The sequence below is a fragment of the Myotis daubentonii genome, chromosome 13 (genome assembly GCF_963259705.1).
Source record: "Myotis daubentonii chromosome 13, mMyoDau2.1, whole genome shotgun sequence".
Taxonomy (NCBI): Eukaryota; Metazoa; Chordata; class Mammalia; order Chiroptera; family Vespertilionidae; genus Myotis; species Myotis daubentonii.
Genome location: NC_081852.1, coordinates 35,790,397 through 35,810,414, shown reverse-complemented (window position 1 = coordinate 35,810,414; position 20,018 = coordinate 35,790,397). Strand labels below are relative to the sequence as shown.

Below are 20,018 nucleotides of genomic sequence, written 5' to 3'. Positions count from 1 at the left end.
AAGAAGAATCCTTCAAGTATGTTTTTGATTTAGGGAGACAGTAATGTATACTAGTCAAGAATAAGCCTTGGGCACATTATTTAACCTTGAACTTGTGTTTCATTCCCTGTAAAATATGAATAATAATACTTTCCTCAAAGAGTGCTTGGGAGAAGGAATACATGTAATCATGAATGTGAAACATCTAGTACCATTAAGGGACAATGTAAACACTTAAAAAAAAAGTATACTAATTCTTCTCTCTGCATAGAAAATTAGCAAAGGAAATTCAACTGTTTAACTTTCTTCTCTCCTAAAGTTGTGCATATAATCAAGTTTTGTTGTATTAGTCCCAAAGCATGAAAACTTAAAATTGAAAATGGTAAATGTTTAATATTCAGCTTTGGAAAAAAAAAAACACGGAAAAAAATGCCTTTGTTTGCAATCTTTACAAATTTCCATGGTATGCACACTCCCATCATGGCCAATGTCAGACTACCAACATATGATGCCTGAATGCATTTGAGTCAGCTTTGGCACACCACTGAGTATTCCAGTTTGTAAAGAATTGCTTAGTCAGTCATAACTACAATTGCAGAATTGGTACACGAATTGACACATACTTTTGAGTATATGTCAAATTTTCACTTTGAGGTTACAACTGACTCAAAATCTGGATTTGCCCTACTTGAGAATAAGACATTGTGTGCACAAAGGAGCATGCAGTGTTATACATGGTAATATTTTTATTTGTACATTGACTTTCTTTTCAGTGAAAGACAATGTAAAATTCCCACTGAGTTCTAATCTGTAACCAGATAGTTCTTTATCAAGTTACCAATAAGGTTGCTTAGAAATATATATATTTTTAGAGCAGATCATTTCTGGAATAAAAAGACACCAACAGTGTAATAGCTAAGATGGGCGGCTAGACACAGTATGTGTTCCTTAGTTCAGAATCAATATGGTACCAGGTTGTAGATTGTCTCATTTAACTTTTAATCCATGCACATATTAGCTAATATGATTAGATTAATAATTCCCTTGATTTTCTTCACACTGGTATATATTAGTTCCTACCAATAATACTATAGCATGTGTTTTTTTGATGTAATAGTTGCCACTTATTTCCATTGAATAGAATTTTACATTTTTCTTCAGTTGGTTTTCAATCATAAAATTATGAAAGTATCTGTTGTTATATTCATTAAAAAATGATTGTTTCCTCAAATATAAAAAACGTGAAGCCCCTTTCAAATTATTTCCCATCTTTTTGGGGGGTGGGGGTACTAAATTACTTTATTTGAAAGACTGTTTCAAGTGAAAGAACCTGAGTGGATGACTTGATACAACTTATAGAAAAGGCAAAGGTAACTCCAAGATGCATGTACTACTTTGGTGACCAGGGAAGTCGCCCCCTTGTCTGTGGGAAGCCAGCCTAAGGGTTGTCTCTCTTCGTTGTCTCCCAGGGCGTGCTTTGTCAAAGAGATACTCTGCCATGCCAGTTTCAGGGGCCTCCAACCTGCACAAGTTGGTGATGTGGTCACCCAATTCTTTGATGGGTCTCACCTGCTCTAAGTAGTAAGTCTCAATGAAGTCACACATCTGAGGGTCATTTTTGTCAGTGGCCAGTTTGTGCAATTGCAGTAATGACTTTGCTCCAAGTGTGATGCCCACTCCATTGCATTCAGCCCATTCTCCCAGTCGTCATGGTCTGTTTTCTTTATATCCTGAAGGGAGATTCGGCCACCTCGTTGGCTCTGCAGCTTCATCAGTTTCTCAGCATGTTCCACCTTCTCATGAGATTGGTGAAGAAAGTAGTTGGCATCACCATCGCAGTCAAAGTAGGAAGACACGGGCAGGTAGGCATAGGAAGTGTAGAGCTCCAGGTTGTTCTGGTGGTTGATGTGGCCTCCAAGTCCTGGGGGTGGCTTGCGTGATCCAGTCCTCAGATGGGTGGCTGAGAAGAGGTGCCTGCACAGCGTGCGAACAGTGGCATGGGCCTTGGAGCAGGTGGGGAGTGGTCATGCTATGAGGAAGTGGAGAAGCCTGGATCTGAGAGGCTGGCTGGGATGGGGCTCCAGCGATGAGGTTGTCCAAGCACAGTTAAAGCAGGAAACCATGCTACTGTTTGGCAAAGACTTTTAAGGCCAGAGCAAATGCCATTTCCTTCACCAAACTCCTGGTATATTGTGTGTTTTTTAAAATTTTATTTTGATTTTTAGTTTTTGTTTTAATTCTTTTCTCCCAAAGTTTCATTCCCATCCTTGGGAAAATATCACCATATTCTAGTTCACTGGTTCACCAAATGCAGTCCCCAGATCAGCAGCGTCAGCACCAGCTGAGGACTTTGTAGAAGTGACAATTCTCAGGGCCCACCCATGATGTACTGCATCTGAAAGTCCTGGGGGGATGCCCAGCAGTCTGATTGTAACGAGTCCTCTGAGTGACCCTGGCTCTGAGTGACTGATGGTACAGTTTGGCTTTCTATTTAGTTGGGTGCTTCAGCAGGACCAGGATTTATGAGTAGTTATATCTTTCAAATAGTAGGTAACCAATAAATATTTGTTGAATGAACTAATAAGTCAATGGATATAAGGATGATTGAAGAAAACCAGGCCAATGAACTGGAAGAATTAAGGGCGAGATATTTTATTTGAAAGACTCTCCTTTGGAAGAGAAATGAGATGTGTTCTTAAACATCCATGGGCTGGGATATAAATTATGAGTGCTCATTAAAGTTAGTTTATTTTTATTACACAGCTCATTAAATCCTAACAACAATTCTGTGAGATAAGTGTTATATTCATTTCACTGATGAAAAAGTGAGGCCTAAAAGGTATGTACATCTCTCTCTGTATATCAGGGTCATAGTGTCAGGCAGGTTTCAAACTTCATTCTCTCTTACTGACTTTCCCCATCATGTCCAGAGAGTCTAATTTTAATTTTAGGAGATGGTTGGTTCAGTCAATGTATTCAATTATTATAAATAAATAAGAGTGAGGCATCATGTAGGTGAGCGCTAATGCCCTCATCTGTGGAATGTGGATAGTAAAAGTACCTAGTCCTTCTTAGGGCTGTTGGGATGATTAAATAGGATAGACGTCAAAGTAATAATTAAACAAGACAATCACAAATTGTAAAAAGTGCAAAGATGGAAAGACAGGCTTGCGATGAGAGTTATAATAAAGATACCAGGTTTAGATTGAGTGTCAGGGGAAATTTCTCTAAAGCAGTGGCATTGATGCTGATCCAGAATGACAAGTATCATTTGGCTGGGTGACAAACTAGGGGGAAGAGCATTCCAGGCATAGGACCCACATGTGCAAAGCCCTGAGGTGTAACTAGCTTGCTCATGCTGTGAAAGGGAGTGAGATCCTTGTCACTGGAAATATCCAAGTGTGTCATCCTGAAGATGATGTTTGCAGGGTGTTGGAGAGGAACATCAGCAGAACAGTGTGACACTATGTGTACTATCAGTTTGCACCTAATCCTAAGTGTTTGTGTTCCCCACATAAACCTATAAAATGGCATTGATGTCATAAAGCAAAGTATATGTAAATGTCCAAATAAAAGCAACAGCTTGTAGTAAGTTTGATATCTAATAAGTACTTTTTAAGAGTCAAAACTAGGAAATACATAAATCTGAAGAACTTAGAGGTGGGATGAGTCAGCTTTTTAAACAAACTTGAATTCAGTACAATATCCTCTCATTCTTCTTTCTAACACTACCTAAGAATAACTGAGGTGACTTTGGGGCACTTTTGTTCACAGTGAAGGTTTTGAACTCTTCCTTAACTGAATTACAGTGGCATTTCTTCTAGAAAACCTTGGTTCACATTCCTTCTTAATCATACTTACCATTTTTTATACAGTTGTAATACCAGTGGGATGGAAATGTGGTGATTGAATCACTAAATAACATGGATGAGTGTTAAGTGAAATGAAATTGTGATAAAAATCTTATGTTAGCCCTAGCTGGTTTGGCTCAGTGGATAGAGCATCAGCCTGTGGACTGAAGAGTCCTGGGTACGATGCCAGTCAAGGGCACATGCCCAGGCTGTGGGCTTGATCCCCGGTAGGGGGCATGCAGGAGGCAGCCATCAATGATTCTCTCTTATCATTGATATTTCTCTCTCTCTCTCTCTCTCTCTCTCTCTCTCTCTCTCTCTCTCTCTCTCCCTTTCTCTCTGAAATCAATATATATATACATACACACACACACACACACACACACACACACACACACATATATATATATATATATATATACACACATATACATATATAAAATATTTGTTATTTCTAAGTAGATCTTTGGAAGACATTACTATGTAAAACTGTAAATATTTCAATTTAATTGGCTTTCCTGTTAACATACTTTACTTATTCCTTATTTGACTATAAGACTAAGTGTAGTCTGTTAGTTGCTGTACTATAAAGATGATAAGCCTCTGCATAACCCAACCATATCCTCTTTTGCATTTCCTGGAATTAGCACAAAACCTGGCAATAATAAGCACCAGTGACATTTGTCAAATGAATGATTGAATGAAGTAGAAATTAACATATCCATCAAATAATTATGAGTAGAAATCAAATGTCATGTAGAATTATGAGTAGAGTAAAAAAAATGAAACTTATTGTAGAAGTCTTAAGATTGAGGATAATTGCTCTTTTATATGTTATGCATTCCATAGCTATATTGCCCATAACTATCAAAGGTATAGTGTATAAAAAACTTAATAAGCTAATATTGCTGCATTGCTTTAAAACACCAGTATAAAATCATTTCTGTTTATAGCATCATTGAGATGTAGCAGAGTTTGGATTCACATAAAATGAAATAGCCAATGAAGACTGTTATTGTGATAAAGCAAGCTTCAAATGCCTTTGCCTTCCATATGTTCCTAGTTTACAGAGGGGAGAAATGCTTCTGTGTAGATATAATTTGGGCTGACTTTTTAAAAGAAATAAGCTTACATATTTATAATTGCACACTAACCTTTAACCTGTAATTATAAATTACAGTATGCACCTAATATAAATCTTAGAAGTAACCTCTAGGAAATAATTATAATTAAATGAGGAATGATGCAATTGACAGATAATAAATCCACGATATTCCACACATAATGCATACTTTAAAACATTTGGTATTAAATGTAAATATCCCTAATCCTTACTCCATATGTTTTCAGTGTAATTATGCTGTGGAGGAACTCGTGTCTTCATGCACATCTGTCTATCACACTTGTTTGTAAAATACAAATTTGCTAGAGAAAGAGAATTCAGTGAGAGAATAATAGTAGATATAATATTATCCTGTTAGGTAGACAGCTTTTAATGTAATTGTTTATTATCTGGTTATAGAAAAAATATACCTTTCATCTCCCCAAACGCTGGCCTTCTACTCAGTAACATAACATTTTGGCACATGGTTTTAGTACACTAGGCTAAGAGAGCTTAATGCAGTCAAATAAAAGACACTGGTGTGCTATTTTTATATTATACTGTTGAAATTTATTTGTTATGTATGAGTAAATTTTTAATATTTCCCTACAGCACCCAGAGGTAGCTTCATGAGCAACTAATGACTGCAATTACAGGCACCAAATTATAGTCAAGCAGGGGTTGCTCGGGAACTTTGTGGTAAATTCTGAGAGGTCACTATTATAAAAGAATATGTTAAAAAGTAAATTCTTTGAATTCTACAGATTATGTACTTGTTTCATTCAGCATCTATTTCAAGACTAGTTAAAACATCTTCCATGTCTATAATTTTGCTTTCTTAAAAAGAAGTTTTTGAATGGAGAATATATAGTAATATCCACATATAAAAATTAAATGAAGGTAGAAATTGTGATTTAGATAAGGTTATAGAACAAGAGGTAAATATATGATAGTTAATTCTCAGTTTTATCCATACATATCTATTTAGATGTAATGGAATATAACTGCTGGGAACATTAATAGCTTGAAGATATGCAGGACCAGTGGAAGATTGAAAGACTTACTTTTGATTCTACTAGTCATGCTAATTGTGAGATAATAAATTGGTCTTTCTTATTAATTAGGAGGATTCACTTAATTACAAAATTATAGTGAACCGACTTCCTTGCCTTTCTGTGCACTAATCCCTCAGACACATGCTGCCTAATACTGGTCTGGATTTTCCTTCTGGTCTTTTACTCTGTGGACTTGTTATTCTATACTAAGATTTTCTTGGATCCTTTCCTTAAATCTAAAAGTGCTTTCCCAATTGCTGTGATAGTAGTAAAAAACTCATTCTCTTGAGTCATAGATATGCTTGTGCTGACCCCTCCTAGCCACATGATATTGAGTAGATTAGTGAACTTCTCTGAGCATCTGTTTCCTCTTCTGTGAAAGGAAGATAATCATAGCCCCTACTTTATATTAACAATCCCTACTATGAAATAAACTTAAGTTTTTAAGTTTTTCCACACATGGCATGCCACAGAGAGAGCCTTCTACAAAAGTTGCTGTCCTCCTTTTATTATTTTTCCTCGTCCCTCAGAACTCTGTGAGCTGGCCACATACCTATTCCTTAGATTTAATTCAAATGAAGATCATCATAATTGGCGAGGTTTTAATGTGTTATAATCTCCTCTTCTGCCTCATGGCATTTGAATGGGGATCTTCAAAGACTTAACGCACAGGAACAGATACTGAGGGACCTTTCAGTGCCACTCAATGACTCTCTCGTGGGTACATTTACGAGTGGGGTGAAATCTGTCAGAACTCTTCAGATCACCCAGTGGAGGCTGAGACTCTGTACATGTAAGAGTAGCTTGGTAGATTATGCCACCCGTGCCTATTGTCTGCTTCCTTTTTACTTCTAACCCCAGGGCAGGCCTAAAGGCAAAAATAGTTAAGTAGACTCTGTCTGCCTTTGCCATCTGCCTCCCTTCGTTTTAACATACTTTCCCCATATACCAGTTATCCCAAAGATCTCTGTCTTTGACAAAAGGCAGCTGATATAGAAAATATAAGCCATATTTAGTAAATAGTGAAACCCAGTTAACATTTATGAAAATTTGAAGTGTGAAATTCTATCATATAATTTCAATCTAATTCAACCTAATGATTGGGTGTGCTTCTTTAGTAAACAGTGAACCAAGTAAGATGGTGAATTTCCCCCTATCTGCTCATCATGCTCAGACCCCTATTAAGATGAGTTTGCATGATTTCAGAATAAGTAGGTCTGTATATAGACCCAGCTGCCGCCACAAAATATGGCATTCCTCATTAGGGTTCTTTCTCTGGCAGCGGCAGATCTCCTAGACAAACTTTACTTTCTAGACTTGCTGTGAATAGCTCTTTTCCATAATTAAACAGAAATTGGGGGGAGAGGTTTCAATCTTCCTATTTCTTAGGATTTTAGGCAGATTAATTTACTATGAAAGTACTCAAAAAGAGGCAAAAATGAGTTCTGGGGCGGGGGCTGATCTCTTTGATACACCCACTTTTTGTTTTTGTGTATATAGTGTCATTTAAATGTTTATAACATTTGGGTCTTATTTAGAATATAATTCTTATCAGGGAGGGCATTTATTACCATTACCTTTGGATCAGGGAGTGCCATACAGACTACACTGAGGAGAAGTCGGGGTTGCTGAGAGAAATCAGGTCTCATTCCTACTCAATGCAAACACAACAGCCAGAAAACCTAGTTCTGTTTCTTGAGGGAATACTTTGCAAAGAAAACTGATTGTTGCTCAGAAGATTGTTAAAGAAAATTTTGTAAAATAGCTTACAGAAAGCGTTGTGTTTTTATTTTTTATTTTTATTTTAGATGAAAGACAAAAAGCTGTTTTTAGAACATAAAAATAGTGAGGGCTGTACTTACCAATGCTTACCTTTGTGCCAGCCATTCTGTTCTCAGCACAACACATGCATTGTCACAATTAACCCTCACGGCAGTCCTGAAAGAGGTAGGTTATATTGTACCCATGTTGCAAGGAGGAATGGCCAGCTCAGGTTAACTTGCCCACACTGCCTCCCTGCTAAATGGGGAATTCAACGCATGATTACATGTCTGTGGAGTCCGTATACTTAGCCTCTATATGGAACTACCTCTTGGCAATATATATGTTGGATTGCAACCTTTTGGTGGTATACTAAAGAATCAAATTCAAATTTTCACTAAAAATGGTTTTGATGTGGCAACAATCAGACATACTTTTTATGAAGTACATTGTAATCTCAGTCAAGTCCTGCCGAGGCTCCTTATGACTATATGCACAGCCCTCTTTTATTTTTAGAAGCCTTTTTTATTATATAAACAACAACACAACATAACATATCTCATGTATAGAGCACAAAATGTCTTTTTCCAAAAAAAAAGTGCTTCTCTTTCAAACTAATGAAATTTCAGGTCATGCCTTTTTGGTATTAAATACTCAGGGATAAAAAATGAGAATTCTGGTATGGAATTGTTTCTTCCTAAAATCGAAGTTTTTCTTGATATTTTATACTTATTTTAATTATATCAAGACACGTAAAATATGCCTGAGAATAAATTCTAAAGTTTTTATCTCAACAGGCACACGTTTCTCTGTCTCAGAACAGCTCTACTGTGTCAATTTCACTTCACCCACACTTCTTTAGTAAGGGGTCTCTGCACCACATTCCGGCCAGATCTGTTTGTGGCCAAAAAGATGGGTGCAAACCACAGTCTGGGCTTATTGTTGTCGGTATTTATAACTGATAGTGTGTCTCAGTGGATAGAATGGGTAATGGGACCCAGCGTGGCTAGCAGTGTGTCCCTTCAGTTACCTATTAGGTTCTAGCAGATACCAATGGATTGAACCTAATGGGTCTTATTTAGGAATTCAACAGAAGCATCAAAGAGCTGATTTGCATGCAAAACCCAGCAAGACCGCCAGGTGCAGAGTCTGTGAAGTTTGATGGTTGGATGAGCAGCAACTGTAAAGTCCAGGGACATCACTCTCCTTGAATCCAGCAGCCCCCATGGGACACTGAATTCGTTCTCAGCCAGAAGCCCTTTCCTCTTGGCTTTACTTTATCCGTACTCCTGAGAATGGACAGCCCTGGGATGAGTTGCTGGACATAGGACAAATTCCAGGAGAACTGTAAAAAAGTAGATTTGCAGAAATCTTACCGATTGCAGATGCATTTTGAACTGATCAAGAAGAGTGACATTTGTAAACTGTTTTGCAAGACATATTCTAGTAAGGAGAAAAGATTAATAACATTGTCTCTGGTCTTTTTTTCTCCCTTAAGTTATTGCTGAATGGATAGTGAACTTTTCAGTAGAAATATTAAAACTACTATTAAATGATAAAATAGTAATACAACAGTAATTACACTGCTTCAAGTGGAATGACAGTGTCACACAAACCTGCAGGCTCTAGCGTAGTTTGCAGCTGATGCTGGGTTGTGAGAAAGCACAGACTATGCATAAAGGAATTTATTACTGGGGGAAATGAATCATTTTGCTTTTCCCTGACATGTGCTGTTCTATATTAAACTTTGTATTTCCAAGGCTGACTACTTAGCTAGTCCTCTGGATCTTACCCCTTAAGTTCCCAAGGGCTCGCCTCCTTGCTGTTAGGCAGGAATTCTGAACATTTAGTGCCGTTTTGCATATTCTAATAACTACCATTTATTGCACATGATCTCCTTTGATCCTTGAGAACCCTGTGAGATACATAGTATTATTACTTATAATTTATAAATGAGTAAACTTCAATCAGGAGTGGTCACCTAAGACCATGAAGCTTGGACATACCAAGGTAAGCCAGGGACACCGACAGTCATTCCATTGCCTTTTCTTTCCATTTGCCCTATATATTAATCGGAAGAAAATGTCTTTTTCATGGGTGTCAATATACACACACATGTTCTTAATCTGAAAGGCATGTTTTGGGCTGCCTTTACTGTTCTGATACTAATTCTAGCTGTGATTTCCTTGTCTGCCTAATTTACTAGTCTAGGGATGGCACATTTATAGCATGGACCTCCCCTGTGTTTACCCCTTGCCCTTGGCAGACATAGCCAATCAATGACAGCAATCCTCACTGAGCCAGATTCAGCTTCATTATCTCTTCAGCCCATCACTGTGGGGAAGCACAACCAATGGGTTGGTATTGGCTCCCAAGTTAAATCTCTTTGCCATTCCTGAACCACCATTTATTTTTGTCTCAATCATGTCCTCCAGCACAAGCACACACAGCATTTACCTCAGTCTTTCCTCAGACATTTATCTCTTAGGACATCTTTACTTCCAGAGATGAATAGTATATGTGAACAAGCATGTTCATGGTGTTTTGAAGTCTTTCCATATAAATTCCATTTTTACTTACCATCCATAAGATAAAGGTGATTTATCTGTGTCCTTCTCCCAGACATCTTTTTGATGGACCATTATTCATAAACAATGATGTTACATCTTGACTTTTTTTGAAAAATTGGGTTTCACCAGATTTGAAAAACAAAATATTTTAATACAGTGGTTTTTTGTTTAATTTAAGTATAACATTTAGTAAATTCATGCACCAGTAGGAATCACCATATTTTCTTTTCAAACATTGCTATACTTTATATATCTATATCCTGTGAAGTCATGATAATTTAGAAGCAATGAGCAAGTGGGAACTTAACCTATACAACTTGTAGTTGCCTTATATACCTCTTAGTAATATCTGGGGTAAAACTAATGAGGAAATTCCCATTTTTATTTTAAGATGATTAGCTAGACTAAAAAAATCATTACAGTTGTGTTTTTATTATTTTTTCAGTGTTTAAAAACTAATCTGATTAGGCAATATCACTTAGCTAATGCCATAATATTAATTTGTGCAACTCTTTGCCCTATTTTTTTGAAAGTTCAGTGTAAAGAAGTGTTTTTTGCTGCTCACCTTACTCAGGTCAAGAGACTGATGTTATTAGTTTTGCCACTCTTCAGATACAGAATTGCAGCTCTGGCAGTTACATCCCTCAGGAAAAACCTACTGTCAGAAGGTGCAGGAGACAGGCCAATTGATCCTTCAGTTTCCAGAGCCTGCCAGACTCTTTCTTTTACCATTTGGATTACTGACTTTACAGAGCATCTACAACCTCCTGAAATTGAGTCTGATGATGATGGCACAAATATTATCAAGTGCGGACAAATGTTCAGTTCGTTTTACCAGTATGGGCAGCATATAGAATAGCTAAACCTGCAAACATTTCATGGAGTCAGGTCCTGGCTCTGCTGCTTTACAAACGACATTATCTTAAGAAAGTCATGTAACCTCACTAGGACTTACTTTTATCCTCTATAAAATGGGACAATAACAATATCAACCTCAGTGGGGTATTGTGGAAATTAAAGAAGATAATATCAAGGAAACATTTGTAAAAGCATCTGATGAATATTGTTCTGCAATCAGTTATAATAATCCTTAAGTAAAGACAGATATTTTTATTTTGTAGCCTAACATATATTATGGTATTCTGTTCATAAAAGCACCAAGACAAAATGGATTCCACATCACTGTATGGAAACAGACCTGAATTAAGGTTTATTTTACTTTGGTGTTTTATTCTTTGATTTTAAAACTTATTTTAATTACAAAGGAAATATATGTTTATTGTAGAATATATATGTTCGCAAAAAGATAAACATGAAAATCTTTCTTAATTCTGAGATACAAAGAAAGCCGCCATTACTATTTTGGTCTGTAACCTTTGAGTCTCATCCAGTGTGTGTATAAGTATATACATAAACACTTTTTAATAATGGAATTATACTGTTTATGTTTTGGAACTATTAAAAGGTGAACTTAGGTTCAAAATTTCCAATAATTTATTTAAACAAACATCAATTTGAATTGCCACACCAAACGGGATGTGGTTAGGAGGACTCCCCCAAAGGGAGCTAGGGGAAAGATTTTTATAGAGTAGACAGAAATGCACAACAAGGAAGTAATTGGATGGGCTTTAGCATAAGTGGCTGCCTTATTTTTGAAAGACTTGTTGACTGTGATTGGTTGTGTTAAGTTTTATTTTCTCTTATTTGAGTACACTGACTCTGGCTTAGGTTTTGGTTTGCTTATATAGGCTGCTAAGGCATTAGAGCAGCCCCAATTCAACAGCCTCCTTGTTCATTTACTTTAACGAGACCATAGATTTATTGGGACTATCTTACCAAGACTTTAGATAGTATTTTGCTACATAATTTTTAGAGATTTCATGGAATTCTATAATGTAAATATTTAAGTGGTCCTACTAGTATATTATTTGGGCATTTGGAATTTGAATTATTTTTCCTTTTAACTCTCTTTCTTTTATACTCACTATTTCAAACGGATCTGCAGTGAGTAATTCTTGTACTTACATCATTCTGCACACTTTAAATCATTTCCTTAGGATAAATTCTTAAAGATAGAATTATTTGATCACAGGGTAGGTACGTTTTAATGTTTTAATTAAGAGTAATTTAAAGATAGGTAATGGATTCACACAGTACAAAAATAAAAAACCTAGAACATGATAAGCCTCTCACCACAATCAGTCATCTACTAGAGGCCTGATACACGAAGATTCGTGCAAGAATGGGCCTTCCTTCCCCTGGCTGCTAGCACTGCCTTCGCTCTGGCCTCAGCTGCCTTTCTGCCTTCCCATGCTGTCCAGAGGCCCAGAGCAGCTAGGATGTCCCAGCCTGCCCCTAGCCTCTCAGTGCCTGCATATGCAAATTAACCCATCATCTTTGTTGGGTTAATTTGCATACTCACTCCTGATTGGCTGGTGGGTGTCGTAAAGGTACGGTCAATTTGAATCTTTCTCTTTTATTAGTGTAGATTCATTTCCAACCCATCTACCTACATCTCTACCTGCTTCCTCTTCAATAATTTTCTAACCTTCCAGAGATTTTTTTTTTACATTATATTGAAGTAAATAAAAACATGTACTGTCTTGCTGACTCTTTCACACAAATGGAAGCATATAAGATCCATGTACTACTTTCTTCTCTCAAAAGTACATCTTATTCTTATTTTTGCATACAGTTCCACTGGTATATGTGAAGGTGATTTCACCTTTTGCTATGACAAGCAGTGCTATAATAAATAGGCATTATCTACACTTTTTAAGTCTGTTGAATAAATTCCTAGAAGCAAAATTGCTGATCAAGGAATATATGAATTTATAATTTTGTTAAATATTGCAAACTGCCTGCCTTAGGGATTTCAGCAGTTTACAATGACAGCAGAAATGAATGGTTGTCCCTTCTTCCCTCCAGCTTCGCTGAAAGAAGATGTTATCAAATGGTTGGCTTTTTGTGGACTAGGTAAAATATGGTGTCTCAAAGTGGGTGTAATTTGCATTTCAGATTGAGAACCTTATTCATAGAAGGCATTTGCATTTGTCTTTTCACTTTGTTTACAGTATTGGCTTTGTTTTTGGCATGAAAACTAAGAAACACTGTAGATATTTTTGTGGTTGAATTTATCAATCTTTTCACTTATGTGTTATGAACTTTTGGGATATGATTACTGAGATTATAAATTAATTTTTTGTTTCCCCTGTTCTCACAGAACTCTCATGATAATAGTGGTTCCTGCACAGCTGGCTTGGCTCAGTGTTGAGCATTGACTTATGAACCAGGAGGTCACTGTTCGATTCCAGGTCAGGGCACATGCCTGGGTTGTGGGCTCGATCCCCATTGTGGGGCCTGCAAGAGGCATCTGATCGATAATTCTCTCTCATCATTGATGTTTCTATCTCTCTCCCTCTCTCTCCCTCTCTGAAATCAATATCTAAAAAAAAAAAAAAATAGTAGCTCCTTCTCTTCTTTCTTGCGTTTACATCTTTGATCTATTGGGATTATCTTGACATAAGGTAGGAGAGGTGGATCCAGCTCTTCTTTCCTCTAAATTTTCTAGCTGTTGCCAGCACCATTTTATCTCTTGTTCTGAAATGCTACCTTCATCTTAATGTACTAAATTCCAACTTGTTTGGTTCTATTTCTGGATTGTCCTTCCACTCCCATTTTTCTGTATGTCAGTGCAACCATTGCCTTTATTATTAAAGATTTAATAAATTTTAATATCTGATGGGACAAGTCCCTGCTCATTTCTTTTCTATTTTAAAATTTGTCTGGATGGTGTCTTTTGGTTTTTGTTCACATAAAATTCTGAAATAGCTAGTCTAGTTCCAAAACTTGTCTTAAAAAAAATCCTGTTAGACTTTTTCACTGGAATCACATTACATTTATGGATTACCATGAGAAGTGACAACTTTATAATGTAGGGTCTGCTTTCTTTGGCATCATTCAGCAGAGTTATAGTGTTTTCTCTATATATGTCTTGAACATTGCATATTAAGTTTATTGCTATTTGTTACATCCTTTCTGTTGCTCTCTGTAAATGTTTTTTCTCTTATTATATATTCCAGTGCTCTAACATTTTTTAAGTTTATATGGAAGCTATTGATTTTGATATTCATTTTGTATGTCATTATGTTAGCAAATTCTGTCATTATTTACAGTAATTTTTCAGTTAGATTCTCTTTTTTTCTGGGTATTAGTCAAAACCTTTACAGATAGGAATGGTTATAGCCTCCTCCTTTCTAATATTCATCATTGAAATTGTGTTCTTTTGTATAAATGTATTGTTCCCCAGGTATCCTGCTTGACATTTCTGAGAATTTTCTAATTAAGCATAAAAAAAATCACAACAAAATTTTGTTAGGGGAAGATCCATCTATTTTTATTTGATTGAGTGTTTTCTGTTCATGTGCTTGTTTTTATTAAGGAAGTCTTTTGAATTTTATCAGATGCCTTTTAGGAGCTGTAAGGTAATCATTTTACATTCTTTTTATGATGAATTACATTCTGAGATTCCCTAAAATGGAATGATTCTTGATATTTCAATGCTGCTCTATTATGTTTACTAATATATATTGATGGTTTGTGTATAGATTGTCTTGAGTGAGATTGTTTTCTCGTTCTGGGTGTATATGTATGTATGTCTATTTTGGAGACAATGTCATGCACACTTCCCAAAAATAATTTGGACTACTTCCTCCTTTCTCTGTGCTCTGAAACACTGACTAGCCTGCAATTTGTTTATTCTTTAAAGATTTGTTAGAAATCTGTTAAAATACTTTGGTCTAGTGCTTCCTTTTTTGGTGATAGCTCTAGGTAACATTACTACATATTTTATGAAATATGAGCTGTTTTCATTTACTGTTTCTTTATAGTTGCTGTTGCTAAATTACATATGTATATTTTGCTTGATTGCCTGAAGAATTCTTTTTGTATCTTTAATAACATTATAAGAATTTATCTTAGTGATGACTATTCTTGTATGTAATACAAAACTTTTCTATTTTTTAAGGTACATTTAAATTAAATTTATTGGGGGTGATATTGGTTAATAAGATTATAGAGGTTTCAAGTGTAAAATCCTCTAATACATCATCTGTATATTTCACTGTGTGCCCACCACCCAAAGTCAAATCTTCTTCCGTCGCCATCATAACTTTCCTTATTCCTACAGCGTCTTATTTTTTAATGTCTTCATTGCTTTTAGCTGTTTTCTGGGAGGACCAAGGGAATATTCTGATTTGCACAGTCCTGTACTAGTATCTGCTAGAAGTCCAAATTGGTATTTTCCTTATTATTTAATCAGCATTGCCATGAAAAATATTGTTATTAATCTTGATATTAGTGTGAATCATAAGCTCATATGAAAAGTCAATATATTTGAAGTTAAGTGCACAAGTTCTATCGAGGGAAGCCTATGTCTCCTGCCCCTTCACTGGAAAGGTGCAAAAGCAACTTTCATAATAGAATTCACATCTGACTGAGAGCAATGGACTGAGTCCCATTTAATTTTAAAGTCTTGGTTATCATTCCTTTGAGAACAGGGTCACAGGAAGAAAATATGATTTTGGTACCAAATGACAATGTTAACATTTTAAGACTTCATAAAAATAGACTAGAATTATTTAATGGCTAATGTTTCTCCCTTGTATTGGTTTCCCTCTGACAATGAAATGTTTCAGTGAATTTACTCAAGAACTTTAGTGTGGTCAGAGGTCTGTCATACCACCCAAAATCTGAGTGTGCTTCAGTGTGTTTGGCTGCTAAGTGAACAGCTTGGGCAAATTTAAATGATTCAGGTAAAAATTAGAATAATTCATTTTTATAACGCAAAAAAAGGGTTTAAAATGTGGCCCAGTTGTCTCCAAATAAATGACTCATCTTGTGAGTTTTTATTACAGTTCTGTAGACTTTATTACTTCTCAGATAATAAGGCTACAGTGTCTAAATATCATAGTTGCATATGCCATTTAGAATGAACAATGAGAATTTTCTCCCTTCTTTGAAAATGTTGTTTTTTAACGTGTTTAAGAGCCACTAGGATGGTGAAAACTATATGAAGTTTGTTAGATCTTGCTTTGGTGTCTTGCATACATTTGACCTATAGAACAAGAGCTATTCTGCTGGTAGAAAGGACATTATGTCAGTAAGCTTTCATTTGTTTCATGATTTTTATTGATGCAATGCTCTTTATGTTCTATCTTCTATTGCTCCCAAGATTAGTACAATGTGAATGGAAAATTAGGAGTATAGAATTTTCCTTGTTGATTTGGTCTGAGGCTCTGAACATTTAATGCCATTTTCTTCCACTTTATGATAAACACTGAAGAGGAAGTGCAGGGCTGACTGAGCCAGCTGTGTTTATCCTCTACTGGCTGCCCTCCGTCTTGTCTTTATGAAAGGTCTTTTAATTACAACTAACCTCCTCCAGCCATGGGCTTTTTTTGATGACAGATTCTAAGAAGAAAAACACACATGCATAACTTACAAGATCATAAAGCTTTTCATGTACTTTTGCATCTTGACAAATAATTCTACACCCCAATTATGGAACGTTTCATTTCACAGTTTCTTCTACATTAACAAAAGCAGCCCAAATTGTTCTTTCAGTATCTATCTTACATCATTGTTTGGATCAAATATGTATTTAAATATATATTTTCTTGCATGTTTCCTCTTTATTTTCTCAAGACACAATTGAAACAAATATAGGAATAAAATTCTGACAAGAGGATAATTCAGAAGATAACTTGAAATTCGGTCACGTTTTTTGAATGACATGTTACTTAATACCCGGAACTTACAGCAGACTGAGTGTTCTTATCCAGCGAGGGTTGACAACCTAGAAGGTGAACTGTGGTTGGTGCCCTAACCCAAGTATACAGAAATGAAAAGACCCCGCAGGATAAGTCTGTATCAAGTTTCATAGAAAACCCTAAGCAATGAACTGTAGTTACCACATTCCAAGGGCAAGACCCAGACTAGAATCAGGTCAATGAAAGGCTCAGAATCTCCAATAGAGCTGAGATGGAAGGAGCAAGGAGAAAATTGAGTAGGATTGTGGATCACTTATGAATGAAGCAGAAGTGTCTGCTGTTTAGCTTTATTACTCCTCGCCACCTTCTGTGTGACAAGGTTGGTCTGCATTAAGATATCCCTGCGGCCGAAACCGGTTTGGCTCAGTGGATAGAGCATCAGCCTGCGGACTGAAAGGTCTCAGGTTCGATTCCGGTCAAGGGCATGTACCTGGGTTGTGGGCACATCCCCAGTAGGAGGTGTGCAGGAGGCAGCTGATCGATGTTTCTCTTTCATCGATGTTTCTAACTCTCTATCTATCTTCCTTCCTCTCTGTAAAAAGTCAATAAAATATATTTAAAAAAAAAAAAAAAAGATATCCCTGCGAAGTGTTACTCTCTGCAAGCTTTTCATAGGCTTAGCCGCTTGAAGGTCTTGTCATAACCCAGAGAAACAAAGGTGAAGGTGGTCCTCAAAACCTGGAAAGTGCTGTCAGGAAGGGAACAGGTTCTTCAGAAAAGGGGCATTGGCATCTCAAGCCTTTCTCTGAGGAGGAAGCTGTGACCCTGATCTGCAGAGATTCAGGAAAAACCCTCTCCCTGGGAGAGGAGACTTCAGATGCCCATCTTTTATCTTTCCCAGACTCACTCATTCTTTAAGATACTCAGAGCAACCTGGACCTCTAGGTGGTATATATCTTTCATGACACAAAAGCTATTAAGAAGATCGCTGTGATGGTGCAGTAAATTGCATTTCATAAAACACTGGGAGCTGATTCTGACTGCTCGCATTCTCCTCGCTCTCACTTTATATGCACACCTCTGCTCATTATGTCTGCCGTTGTAGTATGCTCCCATATTTCTTCTGTTCATTTACACTGTACTCAGATTGCTACAGAGCTGAAAGGCATCTGAGTGATCATGGGTCAGCATTTTATAGGTGTCGGCACTGAAACTTGAGAGGAGGCTCCCTGATCAAGGTCATAGAGCAGTGTGTGGCAGAGTGGGGGGGCAAGCTCTGGATTACACCTTGCACTTCATGTAAATAAATACAAACGGGAAATCTTAGCTTTTCACTCAAGACTCACTTCCTTCAATGCAGCTATTTCTCACTGTGTGGCAAGGTCACTGGTTTGAATCCAGGCGACACTGTCCTCTTGCTCTGTGACCATGAGCAAGTCCTTTGTCACCATTGTCTCAAAGTCTTAACCGGTAAAATGGAGAAGATAATTGCTCCTAGGGTTAAGAACCTCAAATAAGTTAATATTAATGAAGCTCATAGAATAGTGCCAGGCCATAGTAAGTGCTCAATAAGGATAAGTTGTCATTATTATTATTATTACTGTCCTTATTAATCACACTTTCTTTTCCATGTTATATTTTTTCATGACTACTACCCAGTTAGCACTTACTTATTTTCTAGCTCTTTTATTTAGAATGTTAGTTTATTATAGTTGTCCCAAATAAGTCATTTCAGAGTAGAGACTATGCCCTATATTTCTTTTATGTACCTCCATAGACCTTGACACAATGCTCGATGCAAAATAGGAATTCTGTAAATACTATTTTTTTTTCTGCTGGTGGCGTTTAAGATAAATAGGTTTTTAATAGTTGCAACTCTGGACAAGTTTTAGATGTTCTCAAAGAAAATGCCATTAAAATATGGAATTGGTAAAATATGCCAGTGCCTGTGTAAAAAAGCAAAGAGCACTGCACACTCATAGTGTTTGAAGGTACACAGAATATCTTTACATGTTTGGGATGCTTTTAAAAGCAGTGGGTCAGAGGATAGAACATTTTGTATTACTACCAGGGCCATTATGTGAGACACTATTGGATACCTTCAAACTGTATACTGTTACCATAGTGATATTAATGGTAGTACTCATAGCCCTGAATTCTGGACAATATTTTCTTAAGACTCATTTTCACTTTATATTCTTGGCTACACATTAAAATTGCTTGGCAAGCTTTTTTAAAAATTTGAGATAAAATTGACATATAATACTATATCAGTTTTAGGGGTACAACTTTATGATATGACATATGTATATATTGTGAAATGACTCCAAGTTTAGTTCATATTCATTACCACACATACTTTTAACTATTTTTTCTTGTGATGAGATTAGGTTAAATATTCTTTACTGACTTTATACAATCAAAATGTGTAAGATTCCAAGTTTTCTGACTTCTATAAATCAAAAAAAAATCTATGTTCTTATTAAGGACAAAAAATAGGTACTTAGGTAAGAGATATGGGATAGAATTAAAGAAACAATAAGATTTGTAGGCATAAATGTAAATATTTTAGTCACTTTGCTTTAAGGTGCTAGCAATTTTCTTCCAGTGAATGGGTGGTGAAGAAAGTAACTTGAGTGTGGCTGGTGTGGCTCAGTGGCTGAATAGACCCATGAACCCAGAGGTCACAGTTCTATTCCCAGTCAGGGCACATGCCCAAGTTTGTGGGATCAATCCCCAGTAGGGGGCGTGCAGGAGGCAACCAATCAATGATTCTCTCTCATCATGGATGTTTCTATCTTTCTCGCCCTCTCCCTTCCTCTCTGAAATCAATAAAAATATATATTTTTTTAAAATCTCAAGACTTAATAACCTACTCCCCCCCCCCCAAATTAGAACTGTTCCAGGGAGTTAGAAAAGTGAGCCTGGGG

General features: G+C 36.5%; 1 protein-coding gene and 1 pseudogene across 2 annotated transcripts in view; one reads left to right on the top strand and one right to left on the bottom strand.

Moving 5' to 3' along the window:
• The window catches only part of PRKG1 (protein kinase cGMP-dependent 1), a 1,080,615-nt gene that overhangs the window by 168,260 nt on the left and 892,337 nt on the right, over window positions 1–20,018 (top strand). The gene's annotated exons all lie outside the window — the stretch shown is intronic.
• LOC132214610 (ferritin heavy chain-like) lies at window positions 1,333–18,539 on the bottom strand (annotated as a pseudogene).